Source organism: Triturus cristatus, chromosome 9 (assembly GCF_964204655.1).
Source record: "Triturus cristatus chromosome 9, aTriCri1.1, whole genome shotgun sequence".
NCBI classification, from domain to species: domain Eukaryota; kingdom Metazoa; phylum Chordata; class Amphibia; order Caudata; family Salamandridae; genus Triturus; species Triturus cristatus.
Genome location: NC_140592.1, coordinates 1035701492 through 1035729317, shown reverse-complemented (window position 1 = coordinate 1035729317; position 27826 = coordinate 1035701492). Strand labels below are relative to the sequence as shown.

Here is a 27826-nt window from a genome sequence, read left to right as displayed (position 1 = left end):
GAAAAACAAAACATCAGAAAGATGCGCTTTCCGAGGATCAATAATCAATAGATTTCTCTCCACACCATCTAACAAATTTCGACCACCTGAAGGAGTAGATAGATTTGGTGGAGTGTCGCCTGGCTGATAAAATAACATCCACCACGTCAGACGGGAGAAAAAAAGCATTCAGGTTGCCCGTTCAATCTCCAGGCATGAAGGTGCAGGCTCTGGAGGTGGGGGTGTAGAACCTGCCCCTCTATCTGAGAGAAGAGGTCTGCCCTGAGAGGGAGACGGAGCGGAGGGTGCGACGAGAGGTGAAAAAGGTCCGTGTACCACACCTTTCTTGTCCAGTCCGGGGCTATCAATATAACTTGGGCCCGGTTTTGGCGAATCTTCCTCAGAACCCGAGGAATCAAGGGTATGGGATGAAACGCGTAAAGGAGTTGTGAGCTCCAACTCAACTGAAACACATCCCCCAACGCTCCCTGCGTCGGAAACTGGAGACTGCAGAATGACGGGCAGTGTGTGTTCTCGAAACTGGCAAACTGGTCCACCCGAGGAGTCCCCCACGTCCGGAAGATGTGTCGAACTACCTCTGGATGAAGCCTCCACTTGTGGTCGGCGGAGAACTGCCGACAGACTGTCCGCATGCACGTTCTACACCCTGGCCAGATCACTTGCCATCAAGCAAACCCGATGGTCCTGAGCCCAGGACCAGAGCTGCAACGCCTCTCTGCAGAGATGGTACGACCTTACACCTCCCTGCTTGTTGACATACCACATTGCAGCAGTGTTGTCCGTCAGAACTTGAACCGACTGACCGCGAATGGAATGGAGAAAGGCCTTGAGCGCCAAACGTATAGCCCGCAATTCTAGAAGATTGATATGAGACAATATTTCCTCTGGAGACCAAAGATCCTTGATCTCCAGATCCCCCAGATGAGCACCCCACCCTAGGGTAGAGGCATCCGTTATCGCTGTGGCCACAGATGGAGGAAGATGAAAAGGCTTTTCTTGAGTCAGATTGCCCACCACGCTCCACCAAGACAGATCCGCTGCAGCTTCTCTGGAGATCCTGACTCCCTGAGATCTCCGTTGTGTTGATACCGCTGCCTGCGGAGGCACCACTGGAGTGCCCGCATGTGCCACTGTGTATGGTTGACCAACAGAATGCAGAAAGCGAACCGACCTAGCAGGCGAAGGACCTTCAGAACCGGAACAACCGCTCCATTGTAAAACAAGGGAATCATTTCCTGAATGTCGAGAATCCTTTGCTGGGGAGGGAATGCTCGACACACAGTGGTATCCAATACTGCCCCTATGAACAGGTTGAGACTTGGGTACATTTATCGAAAAACCCAATTTGTACAACAGCTGGGTTGTAACTTGCAGATAATGAAGCACCATCTCTGAGATGGACAGCCACCACTGCCATCACCTTGGTGAAGACTCAAGGTGCGGTAGTAAGACCCAACGGAAGGACCGCAACTGGTAGTGTTGCGACCCTGCCGTAAAACGGAGATACTTCCTGTGCGACTTCAGGATTGGGATATGGAAATATGCATCCTGCAAATCGATGGACACCATCCAGTCCTCCTGTTGCAGCTCCTGAAGAACCTGCGCTAGGGTGAGCATCTTGAATTTCTCTTGCTTGAGAAACTGATTCAAGATTCTGAGGTCCGGGATAGGACGTAACCTGCCATCCTTCTTGGGGATCAGGAAATACCGGGAGTAGCACCCCTGACCCTTTTCCTGCTCGGGAACCACCTCTATCGCACGCTTTTGTAACTGGGTAAGAACCTCCTTCTGAAGGAGAAGCAAATGATCCTCCATGCAAAACCCCTGGCAAGGGTAAGGAGGAGGGAATTCCCTGAAGGGAAGGGCATACCTATTTTCTACAAGATCTAAAACCCAAAGGTTCGAAGTGATTAACTTCCAATCCTGTAGAAAATAGGTAAGCCGACCTCCCACAGGACCCACATGATCCAGGATGGCGGATCTAGGGCTGCTTTCCTGCATTTACCAGGCAGGGCTGGGGAAGTAGAGGAGGAGGAGGAAGAGGGATGACGTCCGGCTCGCCGAAGGCGACCTCTGCTTTTACCCTTGTAGCTCTTATACGAGGGGTGCTGTTGCTGCTGCTGAGGCTGACTGGACCCACGAAAAGAAGATCTCCCAAAGCCACTGTATCTTTTATATCCATAGCCTCTTGACTGAGTCTGCAGACCCAAAGACCTCGCCGTTGCCTTACTGTCCTTAAATCTCTGCAGGGCAGAGTCCGCCTTTTCACCAAAAAGCTTGGAACCATCAAATGGTAAATAAATAAGAGCAGCCTGCACATCAGGGGAGAACCCAGAAGATGTTAACCATGCATTCCTCCTTGTCGCAATAGACGAGCCCATTATTCTAGCAACAGAGTCCGCTGTATCCAGACCAGCCTGGATAACCTGGCGAGCAGCTGCTTGAGCATCCACCAACACCTCATTTAGATTCCTCTTGTCCTCCTCAGACAACTTAGGGAGAATCTGTTTCGCAGGGTCCATTAAAGCATGAATGCACCTGCCCAAGAGACCAATGGCGTTGGTAGATTTTAGTGCCATACTGGCCGAAGAGAAGACTTTCTTCGCAGATTGCTCCAACTTCTTAGAATCTCGATCTTCAGGAGCCTGTGAAAATGCCCCTGATGAAGCATGCACCACCAGACTTTCAGGAGAGAGGTGAGAGGAAAGAAACAGATCTTCAGGAGCATGTCTGTACCTTCTTGAGACTGTTCTCGAAACTGCAGGAGCTGAAAGAGGATTGTGCCACAACTCCAGTATTGGCTCAGTCAGAGCATCATTAAATGGTACAAGTGGCTCAACAACCGAAGATGGAGAGTGAAGAACTTCAGTGAGAAGATTAGTCGTATACTGCGCTACAAGAAGCTGTAAGTCCAAAAGTTCCGCAGCCTTCCTAATAACTGTATGGTATGGAGCAACATCCTTAGAGGGGGAAGCCTTTTGAGAAACTAAGTCCCTCTGGAGAAGTGTCAAGGCCACTTGCCTCACTTAAGTCCTCCAACACATCCTCTGTATCCTACACCTCTCCTTCCTCCCTCTCTTCAGCCTGGTACTGCTCCTCTTCCACTAACTTCTGCGCCTCTCTCCTCGAACCCATCTTTGGTTGTGGCGTCGGTGGCGCCACACACTGCTCCGGGAGCGGCGTCGAAGGTGGATCCATAGCCGGCGCTGATCGAATCCAAGAGGCTTCACGGGATGGAGCCGGGGACTGACCATATGGCGTCGACATCCTCGGAGCCGGAAAAGACCAGGACGACGTCGCTGGCATAAAGGGGGCATGAGGATACCGATGAGGCAAACCCAAAGTATATGCCAAGGGACCCATGGGACCCGAAGGTGCTCCAGAGGGGTACAAATGCTCTGGTGAACACACCATACATGGCATTAAGGAAATGCGACGGATCAGAACCTGGCGTCGTAAACTGAGGGTAAGAAGCCGGTTCCGGATCCGATCGAGGTACCTCTGGAGTCGGCACCGCTGGAGTCACAGAAGGAACGGCCGGAGCCGAAGGAACCTCATCAGCCGGATTCGTCTGTGAATCTCGTAGCCTGCTCTGGAGTCCCCTCATAGGAAGGAGATTGAGCCGGAGTCACCTGAGGAGACTCTGAAAGTGAAGGAGAAACAAAGTCCTTCTCTCGACGTTAAGGAGAAGGCGACCTCGACACCACCGGCTTCGACGACCGATGTCCAGAAGCATGTCTCCTCCTCCTCTGCTTCCTCCTGGAGTCGCGCGACGTCGAAGACCTGGACTTTGACCTTTTTCAACCCATTTTTTCTTTTCTTGCCTGGGCCATGTAAAGTTTGGCTTCTTGCTCCTTTTAACGCCTTTTGGATTCCTCTTCCTGCACGAAGAACATCCCTCGATGTCATGGTCTGAAGACAAACACCAGAGGCAATCCTCATGCAGGTCAGTAATTGACATATGTTTACCGCATTCTATGCATGGCTTAAAGCCGGACTTCCTCAGAGCAGACATGACAAAAGAAGAAAACGATACAATCCAAAATACGAGGTATCAAGACGAAGTAAGGAGAGTCCCAGAAAATCCCGTTGACAGCGTGGCAAAAAGAGAACTGACGTCATCACGCCGACGTGGTGGTCTTATGGCTCCGCTGACGTCATGCGGAGCTGCGTGCGGAGCCATGACGCTGAGACGACCTCGTCGGTGCGGGGAGCTAGGAAAAATTTCCGTTGAATGCTGGTGCAGGGGATATTCATAAGGTGAGGAATCCACAGGCAGATGTATCCATCAGAACTCGGGTTACACAATCAGCTGGCATAAATCGGTGATTTACAGTCCAGGTATTCTGACCACATGGCCTACACTCCCTGGAGACCTCCAGACTGCACACAACGAGTTTACCTTCCTGGAAATCTTCCTCACCACAGACCAAGACCTCTGCGGTCAGAAAACCATTAAACGCATACTCGCAGACTTCAAGGGGTATGTGCAGCGCTGGAAATCACTACAGCTCACCATGTTTAAAATGATGACCATACCTCAGTTCTTGTACTTCCTACAAAACACACATTTCCCCTTACCACAAATAATTTTCCAAGAGATGGATGCCGAACTACACTCCCTCCTATGGCTGGGAAAACAACCCCGGATAGTGCTTCGTACTCTACAGCGTAATCAATCAATCCATCCACTTTATTCGATTAATTAAAATCATAAAAGTACAAGACCGCAACTTCAATCATAAACAAATACAACAATAAGATAGCAATATTGTGATCAATCATTAAGGCATATCTCTTAAAGTTATTTCATAAAAAAATAAGAACGATTCCTAGAAATACAGGGTTACTATAATGTTTCAGCAATCCATGTACTAGCTTATTTTAGAAGTACTTTTCTAGGAAATCAATTGTACAAATAAAATTATTCAGTTTAAAAAAGTACATAAAGTAGAATACGACATTTAATATGTATATTATGTATTATACTTTTATAATTTTCCCCCTAGTCCTGGCGGCAGCAACGAAGAAGGAAGCAATGTTAAAAATATCCCTGTGTCAGTTAACATTTGTAAGTAAAGTAAAGCAGGTTTGGCCTGTTGGAAACCCTTGCTAATTAGTAAAGGGACCAGAAACTTCTTCCGAATATCAGTAAAATATTTGCAGAATAGTAGAAAATTTAAAGTGTCTTGGATAGAATGGTTATCACAAGAACACGGTCCGGCTTCCTCAGGTTTAGACCACCCCACGTAGTCCCCCAGAGTCAAACGGCTCAAGTTAAAACTGAGCCTGGTCAAAAGCCAGCGATGGTTCCGCTTGGTAACAATTGTCAGGTACGGTTCCATCAGCAACGTTTTTACCAAAAAATGGGCCCTAACTAAAGGTTTTTGCAACTCATTTTGTTCCCGTTCCAGCATCAACATTTTTATAAAATTTATTTTTTACCCAATTCAGATCTTCCTCCTTAATCCTCTCAGGAAAGTCATATAGTTCCTGCCGCCCTAATTTAGATAGCATTGATTTAACATAGACTAACCATTTGATGTTACATGCTTTATCCAATTTAGCACAGTCCAGCAATATCTGTTGATTCAAGGTTAATTCTGGGTTGAGCCATACCTTTAGCCAGCAAAGTAACGGTGCTGTACTCAGAGTATCAGATAAAAAAAACCCAGACCCAGTTCCTGATGTATGGAAAAATTAGGGGTAGATTGCGGTACTAAAAGGAGCTTACGCAAGAATCTATTTTCAACTATCTGTAGCTCTGTCTGCTATTTAATTCCCCATATGGAGGAGCCATAGGCCGCTATGGCCAAACACTTGGATTTATATTTCTTAATAATAGCCTCCATTGGTCTTGCCCCCAGACGCTGAGCAAACCCTAACAAAGCAGAAGTTGATCTAGTTACTGCATTTTTTTTTTTTTTTTTTTTTTTTTTGCTGGGGTACCCAGGAGCTTCTTTCATCAAAAACTACCCCTAAATATGTAAAGGAGGAGACAGTAGACACTAGTCCCCCGTTGCAATAAAAACTTTTAGGTTTTTTGACTCTGCGACCTGTGGACAAAATATGTGATTTTTCTATTTTTACTACCAGGTCCAAATAACATAAAAGCTCCGAACGCATCCAAAAGTCGCTGTAAGCCTACCGCCGTTCGAGCCAGTAGTACAGCGTCATCCGAGTATAAGAGAACCGGGATCAAGATATCTCCTACACGCGGAATGTCCAGGCTTGCTTTGATCAGAGTTTTACCCAGGGCATTAATATATAAGTTAAAAAGCAGGGGTGCCATTATGCACCCCTGTCGAACGCCTCTCCTGGATTTAAAAGATTTAGAACACCTGTCATCCTGTGAGAGCCTAATTGATGCAGTAAGGTTACGGTGAAGATCTGCTAAGAAATAAACCAATGCCGGATCCAAACCCATTTCCAGCAAAATACACCACAGCTTCGACCTGTTAACCAGGTCGAAGGCTGAGGTCGGGTCCATAAAAGCCATCTTCAGCGAGCCCTCTTTTGCCATGGTATAATTACCAATTAATAAGAAAAGATTCAGGCATTGGTCCATAGTACTTCGTCCTTGACGAAAGCCGTATTGTAGATTAGATATTTTATTTTCATCTGCCCATTCTGTGATCTTACCTAATATCACCTTACCTAATATTTTAACCACCGAATCGATTAAAGATATTGGTCTGTAGCACCTTGGTTCACTCCTCTGACCCTTTTTAAAGACTGGAATAATAATTGAGTGAGACCAAGAAGCAGGGAACCCAATTAATCCCACGGCATTAAAAACGTTGACCAGTATCTTTGCCCAAAAATTGGGATTGTACTTATAAATGTCAGCTGGGACATAATCGGGACCAGGAGCTTTATTACTAGAGGTGTTTTTTATTGCTTTTTCAATATCCCCAACATCAAAAATAAGAGGTGCTATACCTTGCTGGGGTAAATTATTGAAAAAGGTATCAGTTAACTCATCAGAACCATAGATCCTTTCAAAATGGGACAGCCACTGTGCTTCTGTGACATTACTATCCTGGTTATTATTTTCCAGGCATGAGAAAAGAGGAGTATTGACAATAAACCAGAACCTGGCACTATCCTTTAAGATATCAACAGTTAAAAGGGCATTCCAGGCCTCTGCTTTAATCTCTAATTTCCGCCTATGAACTGCTGACTTGTATTGTCTTCTTAACCTCACTATCAAGCACCTGTCTCGAGGAGAACTTTTCAAAGCTAAAATTAAAGCACGATGGGCTTGTGAGCAATTATCGTCAAACCATTTTTCTTTCCGTTGAGCTTTCCCTTTATTATTATTATTGATCAAGTCTGCAGCAATCTGCCTGCAGATACCATCAAAGGCCCCAAGTATAACAACCTCTGGATTTGAGGAGTCATTACATGTTATGTGATCATTAGTTTTTAAGCATAGATCAGTAAAAAATGTAGCAGGCAAAACTTTAGACCACTTAAGCCTCCTTCCTTGATCACGTGTTACCAAACTGGTAGCACCCGATTTTAACCCCGCCATTACCTAAGAGCCTGCAGCTATTCGCCAATTCCAGAATAACAGGATTATGATCACTAAAAGGCGAAATTATAGCATTATAAAATACTACCTTATCTAGCAGAATTGGAGACAGAAAAATATAATCAATGATAGTCTCACTAGCCTTGAATGTAAAGCAACGATCGGCAAAATTAATAAAAGCAGCTTCATAGAGATCGGCTTCAGACAAAAGGCCCTCTAGGGCTTCACCCTGAGCAGAATGCTCAAAATGAGGTGTCTCTGAGTTTGTATGGGCCAAATGATCAGTGATATAACAATGTCGATCGCATAAATGTATATTCAAATCACCCAAAAGTACAATATGATAAAATGTGGATTGATTCGTCCTGTACTCAACTAAAAAAGAATTCAATTTATTCAAATGTTGATTTCTTACATCACTATCCCCTGAATTGTAAAAATTAATAAGTAATAATTTGAAGTTGTTTGGACAACTTACTTCTAATATCAAAAGATTGAACGAGTCAACCTCCAGTCTTCTTAAGGTTCCCTTTATCCTATGGGAAAGGAGGAACATCAAACCACCCTTAGCTCTTCCAGCCAGCGACGGGCATGCGGGTAAGGAATAAGATCTATACCTATCCAGCCAGAAACCAACCCCCTTATCCCATGTTTCTTGGAGAGTGATTATATCATACAAGTTTATAGACTTCAGCCATAATGGGTCATCTCTTTTAAATTTAAGGCCTGCAATGTTCCAACTAATAATTCTACAACTTGGAGGAGATTCTGCTCTTATATCATCTAATCCTTGACCTATTTGGGACAAATCTAGCCTATCCGCCCCTGACCCCACTGGTCAATCATTCTGATCCATCAGGGTAAGTGGAAGAAATCTATTTGAAACTAGCAGTCCTCCCTCCTTAGGTCTGTGCAATAAAGTTGTCTTTTTTAATAATGTTGCCCCGGCCTCTCTATCCATACCAACATAAGATCCACTAGCAAAACCATGTACAAAAGACCGATCCACATGAGAAGGACTAATGGGAGCTCGCCGCACCCTAGAAGGAGGATAAAAAAAAACCAAAGGTACAGCTCTAATATCATCCCCAATCAAATCAGTAGCATTCCAAAACAACCTCTCGGCTATATCCTGGTTATTAAAGTTGACTATGATACAGTCACCTGAGACATGTTTAGGACCATTACCTACCCATGCAACTCGTCTGGCCATTATAATGTGGGCGGATATCCCAAAAGAACCAGAAGAATGATACTCACACCAATTTTTTGTCTTGCACAATAAGGCCTCTGTAGATTCAGTTTCCTGATTACTTAAAGGTGGGACCCCTACAAGAATCGCAACCAGAGGAGTGGCCTCTGGGGGTAAATTAATTTTACATGTATTCAGACTTATTTTCTCCTGCCGACCAATATTCTTATTAATTGCCACATTCACGCCTGCCTCAATATGGTCAACACTACTTTTAACTCTAGGTGGCATAAGTCCTACCTCTTCAACTTGCCCTTTAGACCCCATGAGGCTATCTACAACTTTAAATTGTGACTCAACCGAGGGTACAGGCTGATAACCCGCTGAGTGTTTCCCTCGAGAGTCTATAACAATCTCAGAGCGAGGGGACAATAGTAGATTTGACCGTGCATTAATTTGTGAAGTACATTTAAAATCACTTCTAAAAGAATCTATCATAGAGTCCAAACGGTCACATTTTCTCTTCAGGTCAGCAACACACCCATTCATGGTATCAATAACTTCTTTGGCAATATTAGTCAATATGGACTCAAACCGAGTAGAAAATATCTCTTCCACCAGATTCCAGAGCATTGATTGAAAGTTTTCATCCAACACGGAAACAGAATTTGTTTGACAAGTTTTTAGTCCCTTCTGTTTTTTATTAAATTTTTTGGCTGAACACCGGACCCTCTGGGGCCTTACAGTTGTTTCTTTAGGTAACTTTACCCCATCCATGACAGGCACTTGCAATATTATATCCCCTCCTCCTGAGAAAACACTGTCAGTCACCGGGGATACGGAAACAGTCTTTGGTCCATTGATCACCACCACCGGATTTAGGGGTATCGGGGTTACTAACGGGGGGCCATTTTCCAAAATATCTTCACCCTCCTTGTTACTTAAACCCAGTTCCCTTTCGGCATTTTCTATCTCATTGTTCAATGCTCCCACAGCCGAAGTCGGGTATGAAATAATTGAAGAAGACTTTCTTGGCACTTTAGCCTTGGCTCCCCCCTGAACTTGATTCCCAAGCAATTTTCTCTTACCCATGTTATTACGGTCAGACAGGTGGCCCAGCCCAGCCTCCTCCAGACTCCGACGGGCCCGCCCTTGGCCCGGGCACGCCAGCGCGCATCCCGCGCTGCGTCTGCCCGCGCTGTTTTTGAGGGCTCCAGACGCACTCTGATGACGCTGGATCTCAGCGCTGCGCTGGTCCTTGTGGGGGATGTGGTGACAGCGTAATCGGTATAAGGGAGGGATATCGCTACCTGACATAGAAGCCTACTACTGGGCAGAACACCTAACCCCAATCAATGACTGGATACACACACCAGGCTCTCGCCCCACATACAGATTAGAGAGGGAAACCATGAGTAGGCATACATTCATACTATCTATACAGAGGCAGGGTGAAACTCCTCCCGGCCACCCAAGCTACAATAGAGGCATGGAGAAGAGTAACAAAGGAAAAGGGATGGGACCATAAACTCACTAAAGAGACGCCCCTATGGCATTGCACCTGGCTGAAAGAAATGCTGAAACTAAAAGGATTTGGTAAGTGGGATGCCATAGGTATTTCCACTATAAGAGACATTCTAGACAAAGGCAAACTAAAAAGCTTTAATTCCCTCAAGGCTGAATTTGCACTACAGTCATCCCAGTTACGTAAATATGTGCAGATCTGACGCGCATGGCAAGCAGGAAACATAGATGACTCCCCTTTGCCAGATTATGCACCACTGGAAGGGAGACTGGTCCAGGAGCACATCACGACCAAGGCCATATCACTCACCTACAAGACCCTGAACAATAACGCCCCAGACAGATTAGGCAAGCTGAAGACTACCTGGGAAAGCAGTCTGGGCACACTAGAGACCGTGGACTGGGAGGCAACCTTGATTCACCCCAGGGAGGTGGTGATCAAATCACGCCTTCGACTCATCCAATACAAAATACTACATACGGCCTATTATGACCTAGTTAGATTACATAAGATAGGGCGAGCAAGGGATCCAAAATGCCAGAGGTGTGGGCACGGGGATGGTGACTTCTACCATATAATTTGAGACTGTGCAAGGTTACAGGCATATTGGAGGAAGATAAAACAGGATTGGACAAAATATTAGAGGCTAATATACCCTTAGATCCCAAACTTATACTACTGGGAATCCCGAACGATGTTGACATGGGCAGACCACAACTAATCTTTACCACACTAGCACTGGTAGTGGCGAAGCGAGATGTAGCGAGACAGTGGGGAGACACAAATACACCAACGCTCCAAAAATGGAAAATAGGGATGGATATGTACATAGCAGCCGAGCTGGTCACCTACAAGGGCGAGAGGCTGTCTCAAGAAATTCCACAAGGTGTGGGGCAAGTGGAGGAAATGTTATGGTTTTGATGTAATAGCAGGGGCCGATCAAATGGATTTCGGGCGGCGGGGGGATATCCCTGTCCGGCTCAATGGCAAGCTGCGGGTGTCTTGGCAATAAAGAAAAGGGGAAATCGCACAACGTGCAAAAGTCTCTTAATTCATGCTTGACTATCAACAAAGGAATATGTTTAGGCAATGAATGTGTACTGTTCCCCATAGTGACTTATAACATATGGTACTGTATGACTGTAACTGAATTTTGTTTTGAATTCACTGTTTTGGAAAACAATAAATTATTTTTTTAAAGAATGAAAGACAAAGCATTAACTTGTGATGTAAAGTGTGAGATACTCATGAAACCGGAAATCCTAAAATCGGTCCTCTCTTCCCCATTTTGTGTACTTTTTTCCCAACATCCTGGGGGTTCTAACGTTACCCAGGGTTTATGGATTCCACTGAAGGGGACCTAGAAAAATGGCAAAATAGATCAACCTTTGAGTATTTGGGGGGAAAATTTGAAAAAATGTGTGTGTTTTCCTAAAATTAGGATCAACAAAGTTTGCAGTGCTAAACTCCCTACCTTCCATGATTTCAGGACAATGCAGAGCTGAATCAAGAAACCTATATTATTCTTATTATTTTTTGCCACAATTCTGCATTTTTTTAAAACAGTAGCCCATATTTACTATTTCTTTGTTCTTTGAACCTACTTTCAGTTTGTGGTGGGAACCAGTGTGAAACCCATGGGTGATCTAGGAAAGCTTCTGGAAAGTACACAACATTCTTTAATTCAGCAAGGGGTTATACGTGTAGATCTCTCTAGGTTTTCCTAGGGAGACTGATAAAGAAATATTACAAATTAATTGCCAGAAACAGCCATTTGTGATAACTTTTACGTTTGTAACTTTTTGTCATGATGGCCAAGTTTATAACAGCAGTATACCATTATGTCTGCTAGACCCTTCTGTTTTCTGGAATATATAGGGTTTGCAGGTTCTCCAGGAACCAGAGGTACCTAGAAACAGCTGAGCTGCACTGTACAGTGGTGTTTCATTTTGTACCCAGTATAGAGCAATTTAGAAGGGAAAATATGTAGACTGAAAAGTGGTTATCAAGGAAACCTATGCATGCAGGGGCACTGGATATTGAGTTTAGGAGCAGTGATTATTTGTGCATCTCTGAATTTGTGTTTACCCATACTAGTATGTGATTCAGAGAGCATGTTTCAGAATGTCTTCTTTCTTAAACAGTGGCTCACATTTGGAAGGCTCAAATGCAGCAAAATTCAATTGGTAATAACAAATGTTCTACTATCCTATGTTTCCCACATATCTGCTACTAAAAGTGGTACCTCACTTGTGTGGCTAGGCCTAGTGCCTGAGACTGGAAACGGGCCAAAACCCAACATGGAGACATCACATTTTTTTCCACTGAAAACTGATTTTTTTTTTTGTGGTTTTTTTTTTTTTTTGCAATGTCTGTCGCTGTGGAATTTTGGTCATAGTTCAGCTGGTTGGTTGGTAGGTAAGCCTAGCATACCTGTACATTTTTCAAAATAAGACACCGAACGGAGTCCAGGATGGGGTGACCTGCGTGACTCTCACCAACGTTTCCGTCCCCGTAAGCTATTGCAAACCTCAAACTTTGGCTAAAAACACAAATTTTTCTTATATTTCTGTGATGGAAAGTTCTGGAATCTGTGTGGAACCAGCATTTCCCCCAAGTTGCCAGATTAAAATGGTACCTCACCTGTGTGGGTAGGCCTAGTGCCTGCGACAGAAAACGGCCAAAAATGCAATGTGGGCACACCACATTTTTGCGCTGAAAACTGACCCTTTTTGTTTGCCTTCCATCCATCACTTTTTGTATACTTTAGAAAGGCACCGAAGTGGGATGGGTATGCCCAGTCATAGGATCTTGCTTGGCAGTTTGGACTGAACTGTTTCCATTGGAGCTAGGTCAACGCTGATTTGCATATAGCTGGGTCCAAACTGAGGAACTGGTCTGTAAAGTAACAATGGATTGGAATGTGGCTGAGTAATTAACAGTGGTTGAGATGAATTCAAGCTTTCCATTCATTACTTTTAATGCGCCACCCAAGTATGGCCAAGAGCACGTATGGTTGTAGATGAGACAGGCATGCATACAGAATCTGGTTCTTTATAGCCATGCAACGATTAATCATGAAATGCATGTATAAACAGGTCGAGATTCTGAATACTAATGAGGCTCTGTCACACTTTTTTTGCCAGGTTTGTCTAGACCCGTACTTGAAACAGAAATATAAAAGCGCCGATACTGGGTCAGAGTACATGTTTACAAATGAGAAATGCCGGTACCCTCCAATCACAATAGTCCAACCCCTGCTGAGAAGTGCAGTTACCTGCCCTTTCAAATTTAAAGAAGTGCGGGTACTCCGTACCTGCTCATATAAGAAGAATGCAAACAACCTTAGACTCTCAGTATACGCAAGCGAGCTAACTCCTCTCTAAACTTTTCATGTTGTCCTTGCTGCGCGTGTGTGTATGTGATTTAAACAAATATGCTAATTAGTTCTCCCAAATACCCCTCAACACTTGGGAGCTCCCCTTTTAGAATACCAAGTGGAAGATCAGTCCATGAGTGATTAATCTGTTCTTAGGATCACATGTTCCACCAAGGTCTCTGACTCCGATTTATTAAGTTTTATATTGTGAGACAAATGGAGAGCCAGCCGTATGTATAGGATGTTGTCCTCCTTTGGCCAGCATAGACTTTCTTTATCTTTTGATGACTATCAAGATTTTGGCACCTGACAATGCAAGTACGAGGAAAACATTTTATTTTGTGGGGCCAAGTCCTCACTTTTCCTCTGAACATCAGTATGCTTTGAGAATTAAGTTTGGCTATCTGAATTGGCTTCTTGAGATTGGCAATGAAATGTTCCACAGTACCTGCCATACAGATTGTTGCAAGGAAAATCCTACTTTCTAAACTGGCTTTGTGAATGGCAAAAATAGTAATTGTATAGCTATTCAATCTCTGGCGTCACACGCATAGCTAAGCACTTATAAGGTCCCAAAGGCAAGACCTATTGGCTATGCCAAATCTTGTTTTAAAGTATGATGAAGAAATATAGTAACACAAACTGCAATTCCAACATTAAATGTCAGTGAAAGATAATAAATGCCGTATATTGTACTTGCCTGAATTGGTAATAGGATATGTTCTCCATGCTAGCAAAATTACAACTACCAACAAACCCATCCTGCCACACGGTGATACGGCACATGTAAATCTATGATAACATATGTCCTTGCACAATGGCACGATCTACAAACTAAACTGCACAATACAAGCCTCAAATAGTGGAAAGAAATAATGGGTATATTTTACTTTGCACATCAATTACCTCGAAGAAATCCATCCTTCAGGCACACCATTGGTTTAACCATGGTGGAGACCACTCCGTCTGTGACATGGTGACCTTCATGTCTACCCACCTAATTTAGATGGGCAGACATACAGGTCAGTAGTTTTCACTGTCTTCCCCCCACTAGAAAAACCATAGGGGTTAGTGCAGTGAAAACTGCCTAATATCTCTCTCACCATGGGAGATCACTCCCATGGCTAGTGACACCTTTATTTTCCTTTCAAACAAAAAAGAAGTTCCACTTTGGGCTTTTATTTTTGAAGGAAAAAAAATAAAATACGGACGGCCCCATTACGTGGACGCAACAGCCACACCTGCAAATGCTTTTGAAATGACCACCAGCTCAGCGGTCATTTCTAAATTTGATGGGTGGAGTAGACCCGTCCTGGGACCTAAACACCCGGATGTGTCCAGAGTGGAATAACTTGCATGGATTCCGCTCAGGCTCTTATAATGCTCCTGTTAATCTTGAAAGTTTATTATTACATTTTGTGTTGGAAACTTCTGGAAAAGTTGAGATCTACAAATTAACAACCACTCGGCATTTCTTCGTGTCTCCACATAAAAATGGAGCCCAATTTTTGAGGGTGGCCCTGGGTACCCTGACTGGAATGGGCAAAAAACACATCATGGGACACATTTTTCAACTGAAATGTGACGCTATTTTTTTGCAATATCACTAGCTGTGAATATTGGGCCCTAACTCGGCCAGGAATTGTGGGTAAGAAAACATTGTAGGATACACACAAGGCACACCACCCTGGAATCCTCTGGGTTTTTACTTTTCAAAAATGTGAATGATTGGTAGGTTTCCATGGGTGGTGGGCAAGCATGGCCTCAAATACTGCAGCTACTCTTATCGCTGATCTCTCCACAAAGCGCTTTAGTGCCTTTTGTGTGGCCCACCCACATAAGTTGAACACTGTTCTTATCGGGAGACCAGTGGCAACCTAAGGTGAGGTACCATTTTTATCAGGTGATTGGGTAAATACTGGATGGGATGTAATTTATTTCTCCCTGCAGATTTCAGAACTTTCTATGACAAATGTGCAGAAAAGGTGAGATTTTAGCCAAAGTTTGAGGTTTGTTGCAAGGGCTTCTGAGTAAAATGACTTGGTGAGAGCCAAGCAAGTCACGCACCCTTGGACTCCCCAGGTTGTCTAGTTTTCAAAAGTGTGTGAATTTCCTAGGTTTCCCTAGTTGTCGACTGAGCAAGGGCCCAAATTCCACAACTGCCAATTTGCCAAAAAAAAAGACAATTTTTCAGTCAAAAAATTTGATGTATCCATGTTGAGTTTTTGGCCATTTTCTGTTGCAGGCACTAGGCCTACCCACACAAGTGAGGTATTATTTTTATCAGGAGACTTGGAAGAATGCTGGGTGGAAGGAAATGTGAGGCTCCCTGCAGATTCCAGAACATTTCCCTACAGAAATGTGATGAAAAGGAGCGTTTTAAGTCAGAGTTTGACGTTTGCAAAGGCTTCTGGTAAAAAGAGAATGAAAACAATTATTCTCTTTCAGTTGATTCTGTATATCTTTATTCAATATCTTCTTCAATAAATACAGGCAGCACAGCTAACACGTTTCGCCTGTTTACAGGCTTCCTCAGGGGAAGATTCTGTATCCAGTCAGAAAACCGCATAATCTGAACGAAACCTTGCAAAAGAAGTATTTAATTAATTCTTTTTGGTAATAGATCTTTGAACCGCCAGTATGTGGCACATCGCGATTGCTGCATACTGGCAGGTCGAACATCTATACCGAACACTGTTTTGAATGAACGTATGTCATCTGTTACCTATAGTTACATAAGGCCAGTTCCGGTTACCCATCAGCATCCCAAATAGTTTTGAACAGAATCAACTGAAAGAAGAGAATAATCGTTTTTTCTTTTCCTCTTGAAGTGTTGTGTACTGACTGTTACACATGTATCATGTTTTGGTGCCTCTCAATTGTGTTCTAATGTATTGAATTAATGACCACCTGGCAGCTGGTCATTAGAGGTGGGCTACTTCTTTCATATAATGAGAAAATATTTTGGCACTTTCAGTTAGTGCCTTAAACGGGTCCCCTAGTTGCCACTGTTTGTTCAGCTTCTGGTAAAAAAAAACCTGCTGAGAGCCGCGCCATCCTGGATACCGCAACTTGTCTAGTTATCAGAAATGTGCATGTTTTCTAGGCTTCCCTAGGTGCCAACTGAGCTAAGGCCCAAAATCCACTGCTACCCACATTGCAAAAATACAGAATCAGTTTTGCAGTGAAAAAATGTGGTGTCCATGTTGAGTTTTGGTCCCTTTCCTTTTGCAGGCAATAGACCTACACACACAAGTGAAGTACCATTGTTATCGGGAGACTTGGGGGGGGGGGGGGGGGTTGCAAGTTGGTAAGAAGTCAATGGCTCCCAGCAGATTCTAGAACTTTCCATCCCGGAAATGAGGAAAATGTGTTTTGTTTTTTCATTTAGTCAAAGTCTGAGGTTTGCAAGTGATTCTGTGTTAAAAAGCCATGCAAGTCACACCACCATGAAATCACCTAAGTGTCGGGTTTTTTAAAATGTGCACGTTTCCTAGGTTTCCATAGTTGCCGGCTGAGCTAGGGCCCAAAATCCACAACTACCGAAATCACACGAAAAAAGGGTGACTTACTAAAGTAAACAAGCCTGAAGGCCAGAATGATCTAAAAAGAGGCAAATGACTAAATTGAGAGGTACTCTGAATCGCTGCAACAGTACAAGGACTACAGATGAATTTGGCTCAAAATGTTTGACGCAGCCCTTGAAAGTACTGCACAGAACATACTACACCAGAACACTTCACAAAATGCGGAGGACTGAAACACCTCTGTCTGCAGGGCTGTGGGTTAGCAGGCACTTTTTACCACACACTGTGGGACTGTCCCAAATTCACACAATACTGGGGGGCTGTCATGGCTACAATCACTCGGGTATGTGGCTTCAAAGTGCCTCCTGAACCACAGAGGTGCCTTCTCAATGTATGGGGGCCCACCGACCTTACCCACACTGCACAAGACTGGGCGACTCTGCGTATCACAACGGCCAAACGGAACATTACTCAACATTTGGGAGAGCCAATTGTCCCCTCACACCAGCAGTGGTGTTGTGATCTAGACAGGGCAATGTTAGCGGAAAAAGCGGTATTTTTTCATAGAGGGTGTCCCCGAAAAAAGGTGCGGGTATGGGGGAAATGGAACTCATTTCAAGGAAATATATGCCCCCCCCCCCCTGCCTGAGGAATCCAACCCAGATTTGAGTGACTAATACACACACACACCGTTGTGGAGCCACATGGACATTTTATTAGCAGTTGTAGAGAAGTGCACGTTGAGATAGTTGAATAAACAAAAACATCTACATTCTCTTCCCTCTAATGCGCTACCTTGTATAATGTATGATCTGCAAACTACATGTGTCGTTTTGTAATCAGCACTGTTATAAGCAAATAACAAAAAAAAACAATAAAAAAAAAAAGAGAAAAAGCACGGGTTGCCGTTCAAAATAATGAAATGGCCCAAAATGTTTCCTTAAATTAATTGTGGAGGAACAATTAGTTTTCCACATCATATACGTTGGAAAAATAATACTGAAAACAGATGAAGCGTTTATATTATGTGTTAATGGGGACAAATGTTAAGTAAATATGATAAGAAACGTAAATACACACATAAGCGTAGACTAGTGCGGTTGCAAAAGTGAAAGTGACCGCGCTGGGTTAATTAGTAACCTGATCCAGGATGGAATGTAGCTGGAACACTGCGCACTGCTGCTTGCTCCCGAGACCTGTAGGCCATGGGAGTGAACATTCACAGAAAAGGCAGGACATACCCCTGCCTTTTGCCATTTGCGTGCTTTCATTTTTGAAAGCCACACACAAAGGCCAATGGAATGTGTGGGAGGAGTCTGACACACACGGAGAAGTCTCCTGGAAGTCTGGAGTGATTCCAAGAGGCCCTCCTAGAGCAGCGCATGCGCGCTGCGCTAGGCTCGACTTAAAAAGGGAGTCAGCCCCAGCTACAGCCACAGGCTCTTCCACCCCCGTCTGGGTGCTGAGGTACAACTCTAAGGGGGACCAGATATCTTTGGGGGCAGGTTTTCTCTTGCATCAACTCCCAGTAGGCATTCAGTTCTTGGCAGTAAGCTGCATCGCTTAGCCATCCAGCTCTCCGCGGCTTCAGGTGCTAACCCCAATGTATTGCCACTCGGCACTTTGCTAATAAAAGAAGAGACATAAACTGAGCACATTTGGGGGGGGGGGGCATCTTTCATATAACCTAAGAGCATGGGGAGAGTTCAGGCGAGTGTGCAGTTATTTCCTCTAGAGGGTCAAAGACTATGCTCCAGAAGTGCTGCCCTCCAGGGCAGTCCCACGCAGATGTAAGAAATCTGTGCGAGGCTCAGCATGCATCGTCAATCAAACCCATTCTGTGCATCTTTTCCTAGGTGCAGTATAATCTGTGTAGATATTTGAAATGTACTAAGTGCAATCTATAATTGGGGAAGAGCGCACAGGATTGCGTACAACAGTACTTTGATTGGTCGTCAGCGAGTGGCGGGAGGGGGTCACTATATCTGCATCCCACGCCAGCCGGCGTGAACTCACACTAGCGTAGTCTCCTGCATCCCAGGGTAAAGTCTCATGACCAACCTGAGCAAGGAAGGGTTTGTAAGAGTCGCCTCTAGTAACTGAAATGTAGGTTGAGCCTTCAGAAAGGAATCTTGAATTGCCCGTATGGCAGCCCACAATTGGTAATAAGTGAAAGGGTCTAAAAGAGGCACATCTGGTCCTTGTTGTGGTGCGAGGTAAGTACTGGGTCCACCACACCCATGGAAGTCAGCTGTAGATTGCACAGCCTATTGCAGGTCCCAGCATCAAGGGTAATACAAAAGGAGGGATGTCCAGTGAGTGGCACCGAAGGGGCAAATGGGTATCTCAGCCCGACCCTCCATCAAAATTCATCCCATGCCCAAATCGTGCAAGCCTCAGTGTCTATTAGCACCCTCGATGCCTAAGGACCAGGTATAGTGCCATCTCAAGGGGGCATGGTGCAGCCTGGTCATGCTCATGTGCAGTGTGTGCCAGAAACTGTGCAGGGAATAGCCAACAGTGCACAAATGTATCTTGGGCGCTTTAGTAATATAAATCCATATCTGGAGCCCCTATCCTGCCCTGCTCAAAAGGGAGCGTCTTCATCTCCCATGTGATTCGAGGCTGTCCACATTCCCTCTTAAGGAATACCAGCCGCGAACGCAGCTGGCTGCAGAAATCTAGTGGTTGGAGAAGTGGTAGGTTAATGAACAGATAATTAAATTTGGGGAGGATCACCATCTTAGCAATGGGTAGTTGCTCGCTCAGTTAATGATTGCAGAAGCTTCTGCCAGCTCTCCACACGCTAATTTGGCCATGTCATTAAGCTTCCATAATTAACCTTCCACAGATCTAGGTCCCTACTGGGCCAAATTCCTAAATATCTAACCGGCTCCCTCGCCCACTGCAGTGGAAACTCCGAGGTGAACTCCGACATCACAGCTGTCATTGAGAATAGGATCGACTTGTCCCAGTTGATGGTGATATCTGATATATCCCGTACCTTGTTGATTCTCTAATCAATGGTTCTAAGTTATTTTGCAAGTCACTCATATACAGGGTGAACTCATTTGCATAAATAGATACTAGACTTATGTGAGCTTTAAATGCCAGGCCCGATGCAAATCATGCTGACGCAATCTAGCTGCAAGCGACACCATAGCTATGGCAAATAGTATAGATGACAGGGGGCATCCCTGATGGGTACCCCTTGGCACTGGGATGGGGGTGTAATCATCCCATTAACCCACACACATGCAACTATCCTGTTTATGAATTTTTCAATTCAAGTGTAGGAGCTTGTTCGGGACCTCTTGCGTATGCATCAAGAAAAAGCAAATTTTGCAACTCAGTGTGGCACCTTCTGCAACAGTGTTATTTCACTATATTGTCATTTTAAGAAACCATGATATGGTATGTATAAAAGTTTCACCTCTGTGCCACCAGGTTAACACCTATGTATAGCAATCAGAATTGTAATGTGACCAATCAACCTCTGCAAATGGTCTTCCACTGCAACACCATGTGTGGTTCCTGTTTAGTGTTAATAACTTTTGATTTGTTTCTGCTACAATATTTTTTATCTTCAATTCATGCAGATGATGGATTGTGATAAGTGTGGTAAAATGTATATCTGTGCGGAAACCGCTGCTGAATCATTATTCCTGTGAATCTGGTGTCTATTAGAAGAACATAATTGGGATTAAATGAAATATCTTATTTAAGGATACCGTATGCTAAATAGCAACATAAAGCAAGAGCCCTGCTGCTGAATGTCCCACCTCTTGATATGTATAGCCCACTTAACTGTTTGCTTGCAGCCTATCATTTTATTAATATCAAAAGGAAGAACAGTGCTGGGGCGATTGAATAGAACATTTGTTAGGAAATTTTAGCATTTTTTTCCCCCCCCAAATAGTTTCCAAAAATGTTTTTTCAATTCTGTTTTTCAGTACGATGTCAGGAGCTGATGAGTTTTCGGTAAGTACATTTTTAGAAACAATATTTGAATGTTTGCTTCCAATAAACCGTCTATTGTGATTAATATGAAATGTTTGGGCTTTGGATATGTTTAAGAACTAATAATTCCTATGTTGCACACTGCTACTACACTTTGTGAGGTGCTTAATGCTCATGAAAGTGAAAGACTTTGCAACTATGGCTTCTTCCAGGTAATGTTTGACTGTTGGTTAACCTTTCTGTTCTGATGCTGAACGGCAAAATACCTTCATTCTGTAGAGCATCTGTTCATTTACTCCTGATCAAACCATCACTCCCTAGAAGGCAACTTTATTCACCCAGTTTTGATGAACTGTGGTGTTATGATACCTGTGAATCCAATTCTTTGGTTGATCAGTCATTTAATCAGTAGATTTGTAGCATGCTACTGGTCACCTGTGAGAGTATCTATTTCCCAAGGTTAGGGACCTTGGGAGGGCCCTAAAAGGGAAGAGAGGTCCTCACCAAAGAGGTAGAAAGGGATACTTCCTCCTTATAAATTATCCCCAAAAAACAATTAATTATCCCTTCTGGTGCCAACGTGGTTCTTTCCAGAGAAAATCAAAAGGGAAGAGGGAGAGATACGGGGGGAGGGGTCTTCTTTAAGATGACGCCTTATTAAGAGTTTTTACGCCAGTCTTTCGCCACCCGCTGTTATCAGTGGGAGGGGAAAGAGATCCTTTTCTTAATATAGCCTTCACTCACACGAATAGTGACATGCTTCATCATCGGGCTCATCCCAACTCCTAAAGTTTGGGGTGGGTTCAACCGTCTTTCAGGGAGCACTTATGAAGATTTTTTTGTATGGGGGCTTAACGTTTAAAGATAACATTTCTCCCCCACTCCTAAAGCATCGTTTATTAATGGAGTGGGAGGGAAGGTTACAATCTTTTACTATAGTAGGGTAGGAGGATGTAATGGTCTTATGACCCTAAACTAGACACCATGTTTCAGCCCTTTCTATTGGCCTAGTAATGGTCCTGGGCTTTCGTCAGGGTGGGATACGAAGAAGTCTCTTCCCTCAAAGACGTGAATGCAAAGTGGGCATGCAACTTGCATGTGTCACACTCTATGATTTATAGGGACAAGTCTAATACTTTTTTTTTTTTTGTTAACACATTTTTTATTATTTTCGTACCAACATCCCAATACAATTCCACAACAGCTCCAGCCCGCCACCGGAGAGTGATACACATGACTTTGCAAATAATTGTGCAGAAGAAAAGTCACCCTTCCCGCCCGGGCACCCTCTCCCTCCCTCAACCCATGTCAGTGTGCCCCCATCTACCTATCCTCCCCCTGATGTGACCCCCCCCCCCCCCTTACTATGATTCGTGTATGGGTACTCAAACCTAACTCTGACAACTTGGGCCGTCCCCCATGTCCAGCCGCGTCTCATGTGTCCACCCATCCGGGACAAGTCTAATACTTGCTGCTGTTTTCTAAGAGGGATTACTCCAAATTAACAGGGCATCCGCTCCAACTGGGGTATGAGGGGGAGGCCTTGTCACACATTTGTCAAAGGTCCATCCCTGTCTGAGATCTACTATGTGCTCAGCTCCCCTGCTTGTCCCTAATACGGTGTCATCTTAAAGAACACCCCCCTCTTCTGTATCTCTCCCTCTCCCCTTTTGTTTTTCTCTGGAAAGAACCACTCTGGTTCCACCTGTGAGGGCTTCCAGACACTGGTAGGGTCCAAATGATTACCCGATTAGCCAAGTCGTCTGGGACTTTAGGAACTCTGGAAGAGATGGGGAGGTTCATAGATGAAAGGGTACATTGTTCCATGTCTTTGCTTCTAGGTATGAGAAGAAGCAAACTCTGCATCTGCTATGCTACTTGGGATGCTGCTACATTGGATGCATGAGGTGAGAGTTGGAGAAAGGGACACGGAGCAGAGGTGTCTGGTGGGCTGATGGAAGTTCAGGCAGGGGTTCAAGTAGGCGGGTCCACTCTTATGTAGGGCCTTGTATGCATGTGTCAGGAGCTTGAACTGGCCTCTTTTCTATACAGGGCGCGAGTGGAGTTCCCTGAGGTGGGGGTGAAGTGGGTTTTTCTAGGGAGATTGAGGACAAGCAAGAAAAATTTAAGTACTAGCAGTGTAAGCCATTGGATGTCTCACTAGTGTATGATTGTAGTCATTATCTTTTTTCTCTGTACTCGACTCCTTGTGACCCCACTGCTCCGAAGTCACAAACCGTCCAAAACCAACAATGACAAATGAAAAGGTGCATAAAATCAATACAGCGTAATTCAGAGCATTAGGACAAGATACATCAACAAATAACATCCAATAATATTCCCCTGAAGTCTCACACATGAGTTTCAAACCCACTTTATTCAAGTTTTTTTACATTTGCACATCAGCCCAGCCTAACGCTTTTCGTCCATAAGGACCTCATCAGGATTAGCAAGTTCTTCAGTTCCTAATGTTTCAGTTTGCTCGTGATTCGCAACACAGACACTGACGAGTGAGATTGAATAAGAGGGTACATTACCACTCTACATACTACCTGGAACCTTGGTTGGACATCTGCTTGCTTACAGTTTCCTACACTGTGAGACATTAGGAACTGAAAAACAACCCAACCCTGATGAAGTCCTGCTAAAGGACTTCTTCAGCTCTGGAAAAAGAGCCATAGGGCTGAAAGTTTCAATGTAAATAATCTTCCTGGAATTCCTGCCTCAGTCTCGTACCAATCAGTTTAGTTTCTCTTATGACTCCAATCGCTTAGGAAAATCTTGACAAGTTTTCAGGGCTCCATCCACTGAACACTGCAGACATTATCCTCTTCATGTTGTCTGATGGCAGTAGCTGCAGATTAACAATTGGCTTGTGATCCTTGGTCATTCATCTTTGTAGGAGGAACACTGTTTTCATTTTGCAGTTTATACTTTTCTTTCACACTAGTGGGTAGTGAGCCTGATCGAGGAATGTGCCTTAACCCTTTATTCATTCCTTGCTTCATGTCCTCCCAAATTGTGGAAGTAGTCTCTAGAACCTATGGGGAAATTGAGTACGTTCTGAAGAATTTAAAGTACCTATGGATGTACTTCAGATAGTTCATTGTGCCTTTCATTGATCTATTTTAGAGTCCAATCTTCCTGAATCAGCCCCTACCTGTCTCTGAATTGCTATTTAGTCATGTGATTCTTTCGTAGCCTTTGACTTTCAAAAACATACAACTTTACGTCTATAATCTGAAGCCTGTGGGCTTTTTTCCATCTCAATTGTTTCTTTACTCTTCTCTAGATAAAGTTGTACACGTTATCACAGATTCAGTATTTGGGCAAGGCAACCAAAGAGTTCAAATCTATAACTAGACAACAGCATTCTTCAAGTAGTGTCCCATCTTTGTTGGGGAAGAAAACATTGAAGACCTGTTTCTATACCTAGAAAAAATTGCTCAGTCAGCAAGGTTCCTTTATGCATTCATCTCATGCGGGAAGAAATCCCACTTTTTAAGCATGCAGCTATAAAGAATTTATTCAAGGAGTAATGCAGGAGTTAAAATGATGGAGTAATGTCATTGTGGTGAGCGTGGCTTGACAAGATGGCCGACAGGACATCGTTGTGGTGGCTCCTGGCCTGACCGCCTAAATCCTACTTCATCCTACCATCCACCTGCTGCATTCGGCAACTGACTGTAGCATGCATGCTTTGGGCCCCCCGCCTGTGAGCTGTTGGTTATACGGATGGAAGCCTGGAGCTGCCAGTACAAGGAGCGATGCTGGTGCGGCCATACTGTTGAGGTCTGTCAGGACCTGGTCGGCATGTGGCTCTTTGATGGGAATGCTGCAGAGTCTGTCACTGCGAGGTGAGCAAGGGGCTGTGTGTTGGTCCAGTGAAAGAGGCCTGCTTGGCCATTGGGAAAAGTGGACTGGGCCTGGGCCGCATCACAACTGGAGCGGCGGAAGCCTATTAGCAAGGTGAGCCGGGGCCTGCGGTGGCCTGTTCTGGGCTTGGGGTATCACCGGTGGTCCTGTAGGCCAGTGTTCTGGGGACGAGGTAACGCTGCCCCGGATGGGATTGAGGGCCTGAAAGTGTAGGTTTTCAGACAGTTTTGAATTGGATTGTGGGTTGCCTGCTGTTTTGCCCTGTGGGGCGGGGGAGGGGATGCAGATTCGATAGGGGCCTAGAATGGACCTGCCTGGAACACAAGAGGATTCCTTAGAGCGTGTGATGTTCTTGGTGCCCAGAGGTGTGGACTGGCTGACCTTGGCAGAAGGTGGCTACCTCGGGAACTGCTGACTGCTGGTGGGTGGCAGGTGGACCAGGGGACAAGATTTCTGGGGCGGGGGGGGGGGGGGCAGTGGTGTGGCTGAGGTGCTGGTTCTGGCTGTGAGCTCCCCTGCTGGACTGGACCCAGCTCTGCCTGCTGATGCCTCTGTGGTGGATGTGACTCATCGGACCCAATGAATGGCCCATGGACTTGAAGGGCTGACGGGAGCTGAGAGCTGGGAGGAGCCATGCTGCGGTTCCTGGTGAAGTGCATGTTCTTGTATCCATCAAAACTGAAGGTCATTTTGCAGGGAAAGGCGCACTTCTTTGAACAACCGGTGATTGTCTTGGAAGGGCTGTAGATGTGGGACAAAACAGCGGCCCTCCAGCGGGGGGGGGGGTGGGCGGGGGGGGGGGTGGCGGCAGTCGGCAATCTGGTTTGGAAGCTGGCCCTGGACGTGGTTCTTGGTGTGGCTGGTCCCGGAGGGGGGCACTGGATGCTGGCTCACCGGATTTGCCTTCAGTCACGATCCAGAAAGACTGCGCCATGCAGGTGTCAGGGGTGTGATGCTCCACAGTTGCACAAGGGGAGCAATCTGTTCTCTCATCGGCTTGCTTGGCATCCTCTGTGTCGTAGTAGACTGTGTGTCAGACACAATGCTAACTGACTTGATTCAGATCTAATCCTACTGTTGTGCTTATAGTTAATTCTTCTGTGATACTTGCTAGTGGGCAGGGGTAGTGTTTGCTATGGGGCTTCTGCTGCTTGTGTATTGTTTGCTGCCCTCTGGGAGAGATTGGGACACATGCTGGATGCCTGTTTTGACTTTGTGTGTGTGTGTGTGTCCCCTACTCCGAAATGGATTGACATTATAATGACTGAGGCATGGTGGTGCCTGAGTCCCATTCAAAATGCCCCCCTCCCAGGTAATCGGGTGCTTTTGCTGATATATGCTGTTGGGTGGGGGAGTCATGTGTATGAGGTTCTATCTCTGTTGAACAGGGTAGGGGATGTTTGTTGGCCCTGCCACACAAACTGGGTGGGCAAGTGTAGGCCTTTTTTTGTACTATGTTTGTCTGAGGAGGGCGTTCTTTGTTGTGATTCTGATGTGTTAAATGAGTTGCTGGGGGTTGAGTGCGGGAGGGTCCTGAGGCAAAGGGGGATGAGTACAGTCCTATTTTCATTCGGAATGTCTGCGGACTGGGGTCCTATACTAAGCAGCCCAGTGTGCTCTCCGGAAATGTCTTATCAGCATAGCTTGTCTACAGGAGATTCACTTGGATGATTTGGATGCAGAGAGGGTGGCTACATACTGGAGGGGACCGGTCTTCCATGCCTCCTACTCTGCTTATGCTTGGGGTGTGTTGGTTTGGGTGGCACTGGGTATACCGTTCTCTCTTTCCTATGCAGAGGCTGATGTTGAGGGCAGGTATGTGCTACTAGAGGGTGTGCTGGATGGGAAGGCAGTGTCCCTGTTCAATTCGTTTGCTCCAAATATGGATGATCTGCACTTCATTTACAGGCTACAGGACTAGTGCTAGGCAGTGAACTCCGCTCCACTGGTGGAGTTTCGGCGCTCCGCTTGGAGTGCGAAGTTTGGCAAAAAAACATCACCAGCTGCTGGTGGATCGAAGTACACCATCCCTGGCACATTTAACTGAATAGATAAGTGCATGCAGCGCTAGCTCTTTACTCTCGGATATCCATTCCTAGGAGCAATTGCAGCACTGGCTCAGTGGTGTGATCTCAGTGGTCCCACCCAGGTGCAGCCTACTTAGGCCGTGCCCAGCTCACTTCATCTCATGTGACTCAATCAGGTGACAGTCACGAGTGGACTGGAGGCCAGTCAACAAAGCTGGATCGTGCAACTGGCTAGAGCTGGGCAGCTGGCCGAGCACTGAGAGTTTACTCAGAGTTCAGAGAGTGGTCCTAGCGGAGAGGAAGTATGAGGAGGGAGCGCTGAGCAGAGAAGAAAGTATGTAGAGTATAGCGCTCATTATCCTGCTTCTGCCTCATGCCTGATGTCCTTATACACCACAGCGGCCGGGCCCGTTTTTACTCCTCCTTCAGCCTCCGGTCTGCCTACTGCTCTGGGGCCACGGTGTACACAGCACTGGATAGCGCCAAGAAGCAAGCCAGTGCCATCCTTCTGCATCCCCAGCGCCAGAAGGAGATGCAACCAAGCGCCTACAGCTGGGTCCCTCACACCTGCAGGCCTCTTCCTCTCTGGTGCAGCCCATGTGGACTGTCTCCGCCTACCATTCGCACCCCCGGCTAGGGGGGCACTACACCATGGCTGTTCAGCACAGCCCGCCTCGGCCAGCAAAGTCCTCAAGCACTGTTTCTACAGGCTTCAACCCCAAAGTGAGAGAGAAGGCGACACTGAGCAAGTCGGGGTCCTCCCCCACCCCCTTCATTAATCATAGTGCACAGGTGACATTATG

General features: G+C 45.3%; 1 protein-coding gene across 1 annotated transcript in view; it reads left to right on the top strand.

Annotated features, from left to right (window-relative positions):
* LOC146799298 (uncharacterized) overlaps positions 1–27826 on the top strand; it is a 216288-nt gene that overhangs the window by 21321 nt on the left and 167141 nt on the right. The window contains exon 2 of the mRNA XM_085626828.1: positions 21114–21141. The gene's annotated coding sequence lies outside the window, so the exon portion shown is untranslated. The remainder of the gene's footprint in view (positions 1–21113; positions 21142–27826) is intronic.